Genomic DNA, 13,344 nt, shown 5'->3' on the forward strand with positions numbered 1-13,344 from the left:
TGTGACCACACCTCTTCAATTAACACCTTTAGGTATAACTTCACATGTGAATAGGTACTCACATTGTATGAACATGAGTAAGGGTGCTTAACCCGAAACGTTGCTCTGTTTTATTGTTTTTTGCCATCCTTGTGACATGGAATAAAGAAAGGATTTGAACATTGCAAGTGGTGCTGCTGTGATTTTGTATTTTTGGTGCAAACAAGTATTGACGCTAACAAGGCAATTAAGCTACATGGAGGGTATTTAAGGCTGCAGCGGCATCATGTTTTTAACTTGTTTTCTAGATGTCAGGCTATGCCATCTGCCTGATGAACTGCTGATCCATTTGATAAAGGTACCAGTCAGGCACCAAAATGTCATGGGACCTTTTTATCATTGAAATTCTACAATAAATGCTAAGTTTTACTACAAATCCAGTGAGTGCTGTCTTATTACTGGACTAAATAAATATATATATATGTATTTATTCATATAGACTCAGCTGAGAAGTTGAGCATTATACCTTTACCGCTAAAAAATGGCCTTTGAGTGCGGAATGGTCAGCTACTTGATATTACAAGTTGTGCGATATGGCTACTCCGCTAGCGTTATAGCCTATACCGCAATGATCCATTCCACAATCAAGGACCAGTAGTTAGGGATTTTGCGAAAAACAAAAATGTTTCACAAAACTCATAAAAAATATGTTACAAAGTACACTAACACCCATAAACTACCTGTTAACCCTTAAACCGCCATCCCCCACACCTAACAACCTATTAACCCCTAAACCACCAGCCCCCCACATAGCCAACACTAAATAAAGCTCGTAACCCCTAAACCGCCGACCCCCACATCGCCAACACTAAATAAAGCTAATAACCTTTAAAACGCCGACCCCCCCACATCGCGACTCCCTAAATAAACCTATTAACCCCTAAACCGCCGGCCCCCCAAATTGCGACAAACCAAATTAAACTATTAGCCCCTAAACCTAACACCCCCTAACTTTAAATACATGTTACAATATAACTACCTTAAAATAAATAAAAACTTACCTATAAGATAAAAAAAAATCTAAGCTTAAACTATAAATACACCTAAAATTACTATTTTAAAAAAATAAACGATACCAAAAAAAAACTACTAACATTACAAAAAATAACAAACTCTAATATTACACAAAATAGCAAAACCTCATATTACACAAAATAACAAAATCTAACATTACACAAAATAAATAAAATAAAAGTATGTAAGCAGCTCTCATCCTATTGGCTGATTTGAAAATTTCAGCCTATAGGAATGCAATGTACCCTCATATAAAACAGGTACCTCGCATTAAATCTTCAGCAGGCAGAGAACAATCGCATGAAGAGGAACCTCCACGTCGGATTAATGTGCCGCAACCGCTCCGCCAGGATGAAGATTGAAGATGGTTCTGCGCTGGATGCAGATGGAGCGCCGCTCTTCAGGAATAGTGAGTACTGATTTTGGGGTTAGTGATAGAATTTTTGGGGTGATTTTTTTTTATAGATTAGGGGGTTTTATTTTAATGGGCACTAAAAGAGCTGAATATCCTTTTAAGGGCAATGCACATACAAATGCCATTTTCATGGCAATGGGTAGATTAAGTCTTTTTTCAAGTAGGATTTTTTTATTTTGGGGTGGTGGTGGATGTGTAATGTTAGGTGGGACTTTGTAGTTTTTTTGGGTAAAAGAGCTGTTAAACTTAGGGCAATGCCTTACAAAAGAGTCCTTTTAAGGGCTATTAGTAGTTTATAGATTAGGGGGGGTTTGTTATTTTGGGGTGGCTTTTTTTATTTTAAACAGGGTGTTAGATTAGGAATATCTTTTTTATTTTGGATAATTTACGGCTAGATTTGGAGTTTTGTCGGTAACGACCCGAAAAACTAACGCCGGCTTTTTTCTGGCCGCACCATAAAAATAACTCTGGTATTGAGAGCCCACATAAAGGCTACGTTAGGCTCCAAAAAAGGAGCGTAGAGCATTTTTAACGCAGCTTCAACTCTCAATACTAGAGTTGCTTACGCAAGCGGCCAGCCTCAAAAACGTGCTCGTGCACGATTCCCCCATAGGAAACAATGGGGCTGTTTGAGCTGAAAAAAACCTAACACCTGCAAAAAAGCCGCGTTCAGCTCTTAACGCAGCCCCATTGTTTGCTATGGGGAAACACTTCCTACGTCTGCACCTAACACCCTAACATGTACCCCGAGTCTAAACACCCCTAGCCTTACACTTATTAACCCCTAATCTGCCGCCCCAGCTATCGCTGACACCTGCATTTTATTTTTAACCCCTAATCTGCCGCTTCGTAAACCGCCGCTACTTACATTATCCCTATGTACCCCTAATCTGCTGCCCCTAACACCGCCGACCCCTATATTATATTTATTAACCCCTAATCTGCCCCCCTCAACGTCGCCTCCACCTGCCTACACTTATTAACCCCTAATCTGCCGACCGGACCTGAGCGCTACTATAATAAAGTTATTAACCCCTAATCCGCCTCACTAACCCTATAATAAATAGTATTAACCCCTAATCTGCCCTCCCTAACATCGCCGACACCTAACTTCAATTATTAACCCCTAATCTGCCGACCGGAGCTCACCGCTATTCTAATAAATGTATTAACCCCTAAAGCTAAGTCTAACCCTAACACTAACACCCCCCTAAGTTAAATATAATTTAAATCTAACAAAATTAATTAACTCTTATTAAATAAATTATTCCTATTTAAAGCTAAATACTTACCTGTAAAATAAATCCTAATATAGCTACAATATAAATTATAATTATATTATAGCTATTTTAGGATTAATATTTATTTTACAGGTAACTTTGTATTTATTTTAACCCGATACAATAGCTATTAAATAGTTAAGAACTATTTAATAGCTAAAATAGTTAAAATAATTACAAATTTACCTGTAAAAGAAATCCTAACCTAAGTTACAATTAAACCTAACACTACACTATCAATAAATTTAATTAAATAAACTACCTACAATTAACCTAACACTACACTATCAATAAATTAATTAAATACAATTGCTACAAATAAATACAATTAAATAAACTAGCTAAAGTACAAAAAATAAAAAAGAACTAAGTTACAAAAAATAAAATAATATTTACAAACATAAGAAAAATATTACAACAATTTTAAACTAATTACACCTACTCTAAGCCCCCTAATAAAATAACAAAGCCCCCCAAAATAAAAAAATGCCCTACCCTATTCTAAATTACTAAAGTTCAAAGCTCTTTTACCTTACCAGCCCTGAACAGGGCCCTTTGCGGGGCATGCCCCAAGAAATACAGCTCTTTTGCCTGTAAAAAAAAACATACAATACCCAAGCCCCCCAACATTACAACCCACCACCCACATACCCCTAATCTAACCCAAACCCCCCTTAAATAAACCTAACACTAAGCCCCTGAAGATCATCCTACCTTGTCTTCACCTCACCGGGTATCACACCGATCCGTCCAGAAGAGCTCCTCCGATGTCCTGATCCAAGCCCAAGCGGGGGGCTGAAGAGGTCCATGATCCGGCTGAAGTCTTCATCCAAGCGGGGCAGAAGAGGTCTTCCATCCGATTGAAGTCTTCATCCAAGCGGCATCCATCCGGAGCGAAGCGGCAGCATCCTGAAGACCTCCACCGCGGAACATCCATCCTGGCCGACGACTGAACGACGAATGACGGTTCCTTTAAATGACGTCATCCAAGATGGCGTCCCTCGAATTCCGATTGGCTGATAGGATTCTATTAGCCAATCGGAATTAAGGTAGGAATATTCTGATTGGCTGATGGAATCAGCCAATCATAATCAAGTTCAATCCGATTGGCTGATCCAATCGGCCAATCAGATTGAGCTTGCATTCTATTGGCTGTTCCGATCAGCCAATAGAATGCGTTAGCCCAGAAAGCTCTTAACTACTGACTTTTTTCCTGCGGCTGGAGTTTTGTCGTTAGATGTCTAACGCTCACTTCAGACACGGCTCTAAATACCAGAGTTAGAAAGATCCCATTGAAAAGATAGGATACGCAATTTACGTAAGGGGATCTGCGGTATGGAAAAGTCGCCGCTGAAAAGTGAGCGTTAGACCCTATTTTGAGTGACTCCAAATACCAGCGGTAGCCTAAAACCAGCGTTAGGAGCCTCTAACGCTGGTTTTCACGGCTAACGCCAAACTCCAAATCTAGGTGTTAGTTTGTTATTTTCTGTAATGTTAGATTTTGTTATTTTGTGTAATTTTAGAGTTTGTTTTTTGTGTAATATTAGATTTTGTTATTTTGTGTAATACTAGACAACTAGATTACAAGTTATGCACGCTATAGGGAAATTAACGAATGCAACAATAGTTGCGTTATTTCCCCCTATAGTGCAGTCATTACGAGTTTTCAAACAGCCGGCTTCTGCGTGCGTTAAGGTGCTTTTAAGCTCCATACCGCACAAAATACAAGCGCTGTTTTGACGTGCTCGTGCACGCTTTCCCCATAGCCATCAATGGTGAGAGTGGGTCAGAAAAAAAGTCTAACACCTGCGATTGCGGAAGGAAAAGCTCTGTAACGCAGCCCTATTAATGTCTATGGGGAAAAAAAATAACGTTTAAACCTAACACCCTAACATAAACCCTGAGTCTAAACACCCCGAATCTGCCATCCCCCCTGACATTGCCGCCACCTACATCATGTTATTAACCCCTAATCTGCCGCTCCCGATATCGCTGCCACCTAAATAAAGTTATTAACCCCTAATCTGCCGCTCCCAATATCGCTGCCACTATATTAAAGTTATTAACCCCTATTCCGCTGCACCCCAACATCGCCGCCACTATATTAAAGTTATTAACCCCTATTCCGCTGCACCCCAACATCGCCGCTACTAAATAAAGGTATTAACCCCTAAACCTCTGGCCTCCCACATCACTACCACTAAATAAACCTATTAACCCCTAAACCGCCAGGCCCCCACATCGCAACAACCTAAATTAAACTATATTAAACTATATTAACCCCTAAACCTAACCCTAACGTAACTCTAAACGTAACCCTAAACCTAACAGCCCCTAAATTTAACATAATTAAAATAGAGCTAAACTAAAGTTATAATTATTAACTAAATAATACCTATTTAAAACTAAATACTTACCTGTGAAATAAAACCTAAGCTACCTACAATATAACTAATAGTTCTATTGTTGCTAGCTTAGGTTTTATTTTTATTTCACAGGTAAGTTTGTATTTATTTTAACTAGGTAGACTAGTTGGTAAATAGTCATTAACTATTTACTAACTACCTAGTTAAAATAAATACAAACTTACCTGTGAAAAAAAACCTAACCTGCCTTACACTAAAACCTAAAATTACAAAAAATAAAAAAAACTACCATTACTAAAAATAATAAACGAAATTATCCAAAAAAAATAAAATTATTCCTATTCTAATACCCTTTAAAAAAAAACACCCCAAAATAAAAAAGCCTAATCTAGAATAAACTACCAAGGGCCCTTAAAAGGGCCGTTTGGGGGCCCTTAAAAAGGCCTTTTGTTGGGCATTGTCCTAAAGTTAACAGCTCTTTTGCTACAAAAGAAAACAAATAACCCCTACCAGTATACAAACCCCCACCCCCAAACCCACAAAATGAAAATAAAGTAAAACCTAATCTACCCATTGCCCCGAAAAGGGCATTTGTATGGGCATTGCCTTTAAAGGGGCATTTAGCTTGTTTTCCTGCCCTTAAAAAGGCATTCAGCTCTTTTATGAACTCCCCAAGCCCTAATCTAAAAATAAAAACCAACCCCAAATGAAAAAAATACATTACACAAAATAACAAACAAATTATCAAAAATAATAACAATTATTCCTATTCTAATACCCATTGTAAAAAACACCTCAAAATAAAAAACCTAATCTAGAATAAACTACCAATAGCCCTTAAAAGGGCCTTTTGTAAGGCATTGCCCTAAGTTAAACAACTCTTTTACCTGGAAAAAAATTGCAAAGACCCACTAACATTACAAACCTAAAAATCCTAAGCTACCCATTGCCCTGAAAAGACAAAAAATAAAACACACAAAAAAACCTTTAAAAAAACCTATCACTAACCCCCGACGATCCACTTACAGTTTTTGAAGTCCCGCTTTAACGATCTTCATCTAAGCGGCATCTTCTATCTTGATCCCGGCGTCGCGGAGCGGGTCCTTCCTGAAGACATCCGGCGCGGAGCATCCTCTTCATACGGTTGCCACCGTACACTGAATCTTCAGTGCAAGGGAGCCGTTTCAAAATGGCGTCCCTTGCATTCAAATTGGCTGAACAATTTGAATCAGCCAATAGGAATTAGAGCTGCTAAAATCCTATTGGCTGTTCAAATCAGCCAATAGGATTTAAGCAGTTCTCATTCTATTGGAGGGCGGTGGTTTAGGGGTTAATAAGTTTATGATAGTAGTGACGATGTCGGGAAGTGGCAGAATGGGGATTAATACATTTAATATAGAGTTTGCAATGCGCAAGGGCCTCAGTTTAGGGGTTAATAGGTAGTTTATGGTTGTTTAGTGTACTTTGTAACACTTTAGTTATAAGTTTTATGTTACAGTTTTGTAGCATAAAACTCATAACTATTGCTCTCAAATGGCGATACGGAACTTGTCGGTATAGGCTGGAACGCAAGCTTTTTAGCCTCACCACAAAATTCGTAATGGCAGCGCTATGGAAGTCCCATGAAAAAACGTAATTTTTACGTGTGCGGGACTGACGTTGGAGTACAGGCTAAAAGGCTTGCGGTACAGCTATACCTACAAGAGTCGTAATGGCTGCGATGCTGTTTTAACACTGAAATGGCCATTTTTTCAGCGTTAAAACACAAACGCAAAACTTGTAATCTAGGTAAGATTTTGTTATTTTTTGTAATGTTAGGGTTTTTCTGTTTTTTTTCGTAGGAGTTTTATATTTTTGTAATTAAGGTTTTTTTATTTTTGGTATCTTTTTTTTTTTTTAAATAGTAATGTTAGGTTTATTTCTAGTTTAAGCTTAGTTTTTTTTTATTTCACTGGTAAGTTTTTATTTATTTTAAGGTAGTTATATTTTAACTAATTTAAAGTTAGGGGGTGTTAGGTTTAGGGGTTAATAGTTTAATTTAGTGTTGGCTATGTGGGGGGTCGGCGGTTTAGAGGTTAATAGCTTTCTTTAGTGTTGGCGATGTGCTGGGTTGGCGGTTTAGAGGTTAATAGCTTTATTTCATGTTTCCGATTAGTGGGCTGGGGGTTTAGAGGTTAACAGCTTTATTTAGTGTTGGCGATGTGGGGGGTTTCAGAATAACAACCTTTTTTTCAGTCATGTGACTGCTATTGAAAAGCATTGAGAAGCAGTGCATTGATTAAAATAGCCAGTAGGTGGAGCTGTCCACTTGTGTTGCAGCAAAGATATGCAAGCCAAGCAAGATGAAATTAATCAGTTTAACCAGACCTGAGCTATCGAGCAGCTTGCAAAGGAACAAGATCTTCCTGTCTATAAATCAGTCCAGATTGGAATGCATAGAAAGAACTGTTTGCTTAAAAATGCAAGTAAAGTCTGTGTTGTGTGACTATTTTATTAGGTTTATAATGCTGTTTAGCAAATGTTTTTGTTCATTTAACTTAGTTTAATTATATATTCTGTGTTGCATGATTATTTTATTAGGTTTATAATGCTGTTTAGCATTTAAAGTCTTAATTTCAAAGCTTTAAAAATAATGTATTAGGTGTTACTTATCACAATTGTGAGAGGGGCCTGGAACCTAACTCCCTCACTTCCCATTGACTTACATTATAAACTGGGTTTCAATTTACAACGGTTTCAATTTGCAACCATTCCTTCTGGAACCTAACCCCGGCGTAAACTGAGGGCTACCTGTATATGTTTATATATATACAGTATATCTGTATATACTATATATATGTATATATTCATATAGATAGGAATAGATAAATATTTTCCAAAAAATAATCATATATATATATATAAATAAAAAGAAGATTTTCTTCTATGTGAAGAGCATAAGAATGTAAAGTATTCCTAATGCTCCTTCGGCTTTAGCGAGGTTGATCTAGTGCAGTGTCGGATTAGAAAAAGAGTGATAACTAATAGGTTTTTTGTAGCGCTCCTCATAAAACTCTATGGGGAGAGGTATTTAGCACGGTCTCCATATCCGATTTTTTCTTTCATAACTCAGAAAGAGCATGAAATTTTAAGCAACTTTCTAATTTACTTCTATTATCAAATTTTCTTTATTCTCTTGGTATCTTTATTTGAAATGCAAGAATTTAAGTTTAGATGCCGGCCCATTTTTGGTGAACAACCTGGGTTGTCCTTGCTGATTGGTGGATAAATTCATACACCAATAAAAAATGCTGTCCAGAGGCTGAACCAAAAAAACCCCTTAGATGCCTTCTTTTTCAAATAAAGATAGCAAGAGAACGAAGAAAAATTGATAATAGGAGTAAATTAGAAAGTTGCTTAAAATTGCATGCTCTATCTGAATTACAAAAGAAAAAATTTGGGTTCAGTGTCCCTTTAAGTTAGCACGCTTATTTTTTTCATTGGACACCAACTTTTTAATTTCAACTTGTAACACCAGTGCAAATGTGGCCTCGATAATTCGCATGTAATCTGGGAAAAAAATTGGGCACCACTTATTTTGTAAGCAGATCTTTTGCAATGCAGTAATTAATTTCGGATGCATTTTTAAAATAAACTAAAGCTGGCTGTAAATACGATGTTATAATATTTAAGAAATATAATAATATTTAAATGATTTCTTACCAAAAATATTCTTCATGTACAATTTGTTTTTGGTTTTTATTTTTTATTTTTTTTTGCACGGTAAAGGGATATGAATCCAAACATTTTATTTCTTTCATGTAATTAGCAAGAGTCCATGAGCTAGTGACGTATGGGATATACATTCCTACCAGGAGGGGCAAAGTTTCCCAAACCTCAAAATGCCTATAAATACACCCCTCACCACATCCACAAATCAGTTTTACAAACTTTGCCTCCCATGGAGGTGGTGAAGTAAGTTTGTGCTAGATTCTTCGTTGATATGCGCTTCGCAGCAGGCTGGAGCCCGGTTTTCCTCTCAGTGTGCAGTGAATGTCAGAGGGATGTGAAGAGAGTATTGCCTATATGAATTCAATGATCTCCTTCTACGGGGTCTATTTCATAGGTTCTCTGTTATCGGTCGTAGAGATTCATCTCTTACCTCCCTTTTCAGATCGACGATATACTCTTATGTACCATTACCTCTACTGATTCTCGTTTCAGTACTGGTTTGGCTTTCTACTACATGTAGATGAGTGTCCTGGGGTAAGTAAGTCTTATTTTTTTGACACTCTAAGCTATGGTTGGGCACTTTTATATAAAGTTCTAAATATTTGTGTTTAAACATTTATTTGCCTTGATTCAGGATGTTCAACATTCCTTATTTCAGACAGTCAGTTTCATTATTTGGGATATTGCATTTGAATAATCAATTTTTTCTTACCTTAAAATTTGACTTTCTCCTGTGGGCTGTTAGGCTCGCGGGGGCTGAAAATGCTTCATTTTATTGCGTCATTCTTGGCGCAGACTTTTTTGGCGCAAAAATTTTCTTTGTCATTTCCGGCGTCATACTTGTCGCCGGAAGTTGCGTCATTTTTTTGACGTTTTTGCGTCAAAAATGTCGGCGTTACCGGATGTGGCGTCATTTTTGGTGCTTAAAGCATTTAGGCGCCAAATAATGTGGGCGTCTTTTTTGGCGCTAAAAAATATGGGCGTCATTATTGTCTCCACATTATTTAAGTCTCATTGTTTATTTGCTTCTGGTTGCTAGAAGCTTGTTCATTGGCATTTTTTCCCATTCCTGAAACTGTCTTTTAAGGAATTTGATCAATTTTGCTTTATATGTTGTTTTTTCTATTACATATTGCAAGATGTCTCAGATTGACCCTGAATCAGAAGATACTTCTGGAAAATTGCTGCCTGATGCTGGATCTACCAAAGTTAAGTGTATTTGTTGTAAACTTGTGGTATCTGTTCCTCCGGCTGTTGTTTGTAATGAATGTCATGACAAACTTGTTGATGCAGATAATATTTCCTTTAGTAATGTTCCATTACCTGTTGCTGTTCCATCAACATCTAATATTCAGGGTGTTCCTGTTAACATAAGAGATTTTGTTTCTAAATCTATTAAGAAGGCTATGTCTGTTATTCCTCCTTCTAGTAAACGTAAAAGGTCTTTTAAAACTTCTCATTTTTCAGATGAATTTTTAAATGAACATCATCATTCTGATTCTGATAATGATTCCTCTGGTTCAGAGGATTCTGTTTCAGAGGTTGATACTGATAAATCTTCATATTTATTTAAAATTGAATTTATTCGTTCTTTGCTTAAAGAAGTCTTAATTGCATTAGAAATAGAGGAATCTGGTCCTCTTGATACTAAATCTAAACGTTTGAATACGGTTTTTAAACCTCCTGTAGTTATTCCAGAAGTTTTTCCCGTCCCTGATGCTATTTCTGAAGTAATTTCTAGGGAATGGAATAATTTGGGTAATTCATTTACTCCTTCTAAATGGTTTAAGCAATTATATCCTGTGCCATCTGACAGATTAGAGTTTTGGGACAAAATCCCTAAGGTTGATGGGGCTATCTCTACTCTTGCTAAACGTACTACTATTCCTACGGCAGATAGTACTTCCTTTAAGGATCCTTTAGATAGGAAAATTGAATCCTTTCTAAGAAAAGCTTACTTATGTTCAGGTAATCTTCTTAGGCCTGCTATATCTTTGGTGGATGTTGCTGCAGCTTCAACTTTCTGGTTGGAGGCTTTAGCACAACAAGTAACAGATCATAATACTCATAGCATTGTTAATCTTCTTCAACATGCTAATAACTTTATTTGTGATGCCATCTTTGATATCATTAGGGTTGATGTCAGGTATATGTCTTTAGCTATTTTAGCTAGAAGAGCTTTATGGCTTAAAACTTGGAATGCTGATATGTCTTCTAAGTCAACTTTGCTTTCCCTTTCTTTCCAGGGTAATAAATTGTTTGGTTCACAGTTGGATTCTATTATTTCAACTGTTACTGGGGGGAAAGGAACTTTTTTACCACAACATAAAAAATCTAAAGGTAAATTTAGGTCTGCTAATCGTTTTCGTTCCTTTCATCACAATAAGGAACAAAAGCCTGATCATTCCCCTACAGGAGCGGTATCAGTTTGGAAACCATCTCCAGTCTGGAATAAATCCAAGCCTTTTAGAAAGCCAAAGCCAGCTCCCAAGTCCACATGAAGGTGCGGCCCTCATTCCAGCCCAGCTGGTAGGGGGCAGATTACGATTTTTCAAAGAAATTTGGATCAATTCGATTCACAATCTTTGGATCCAGAACATTGTTTCACAAGGGTACAGAATAGGCTTCAAGATAAGGCCTCCTGCAAAAAGATTTTTTCTTTCCCGTGTCCCAATAAATCCAGTGAAGGCTCAAGCATTTCTGAAATGTGTTTCAGATCTAGAGTTGGCTGGAGTAATTATGCCAGTTCCAGTTCTGGAACAGGGGCTGGGGTTTTACTCAAATCTCTTCATTGTTCCAAAGAAGGAGAATTCCTTCAGGCCAGTTCTGGATTTAAAAATATTGAATCGTTATGTAAGGATACCAACATTCAAAATGGTAACTATAAGGACTATTCTGCCTTTTGTTCAGCAAGAGCATTATATGTCCACAATAGATTTACAAGATGCATATCTGCATATTCCGATTCATCCAGATCACTATCAGTTTCTGAGATTCTCTTTCCTAGACAAGCATTACCAGTTTGTGGCTCTGCCGTTTGGCCTAGCAACAGCTCCAAGGATTTTTACAAAGGTTCTCGGTGCCCTTCTATCTGTAATCAGAGAACAGGGTATTGTGGTATTTCCTTATTTGGACGATATCTTGGTACTTGCTCAGTCTTCACATTTAGCAGAATCTCATACGAATCGACTTGTATCGTTTCTTCAAGAACATGGTTGGAGGATCAATTTACCTAAGAGTTCGTTGATTCCTCAGACAAGGGTAACCTTTTTAGGTTTCCAGATAGATTCAGTGTCCATGACTCTGTCTCTGACGGACAAGAGAAGTCGGAAATTGGTTTCAGCTTGTCGAAACCTTCAGTCTCAATCATTCCCTTCGGTAGCCTTATGCATGGAAATTCTAGGTCTTATGACTGCTGCATCGGACGCGATCCCCTTTGCTCGTTTTCACATGCGACCTCTTCAGCTCTGTATGCTGAACCAGTGGTGCAGGGATTATACAAAGATATCTCAATTAATATCTTTAAAACCGATTGTACGACACTCTCTGACGTGGTGGACAGACCACCATCATTTAGTTCAGGTGGCTTCTTTTGTTCTTCCGACCTGGACTGTGATCTCAACAGATGCAAGTCTGACAGGTTGGGGAGCTGTTTGGGGGTCTCTGACAGCACAAGGGGTTTGGGAACCTCAGGAGGCGAGATTACCAATCAACATTTTGGAACTCCGTGCAATTTTCAGAGCTCTTCAGTCGTGGCCTCTTCTAAAGAGAGAGTCGTTCATTTGTTTTCAGACGGACAATGTCACAACTGTGGCATATGTCAATCATCAAGGAGGGACTCACAGTCCTCTGGCTATGAAAGAAGTATCTCGAATACTGGTATGGGCGGAATCCAGCTCCTGTCTAATTTCTGTGGTTCATATCCCAGGTATAGACAATTGGGAAGCGGATTATCTCAGTCGCCAAACATTACATCCGGGCAAATGGTCTCTTCACCCAGAGGTATTTCTTCAGATTGTTCAAATGTGGGGACTTCCAGAAATAGATCTGATGGCTTCTCATCTAAACAAGAAGCTTCCCAGGTATCTGTCCAGATCCATGGATCCTCAGGCGGAAGCAGTGGATGCATTGTCACTTCCTTGGAAGTATCATCCTGCCTATATCTTTCCGCCTCTAGTTCTTCTTCCAAGAGTGATTTCCAAGATTCTAAAGGAGCGTTCGTTTGTTCTGCTGGTGGCTCCAGCATGGCCTCACAGGTTTTGGTATGCGGATCTTGTCCGGATGGCTGCTTGCCAACCGTGGACTCTTCCGTTAAGACCAGACCTTCTATCGCAAGGTCCTTTTTTCCATCAGGATCTCAAATCCTTAAATTTGAAGGTATGGAGATTGAACGCTTGATTCTCATTCATAGATGTTTCTCTGACTCTGTAATTAATACTGTTTTACAGGCTCGTAAATCTGTATCTAGAAAGATATATTATCGAATCTGGAAGACTTACATTTCTTGGTGTTCTTCTCA

The sequence above is a fragment of the Bombina bombina genome, chromosome 4, assembly GCF_027579735.1.
Source record: "Bombina bombina isolate aBomBom1 chromosome 4, aBomBom1.pri, whole genome shotgun sequence".
NCBI lineage: Eukaryota > Metazoa > Chordata > Amphibia > Anura > Bombinatoridae > Bombina > Bombina bombina.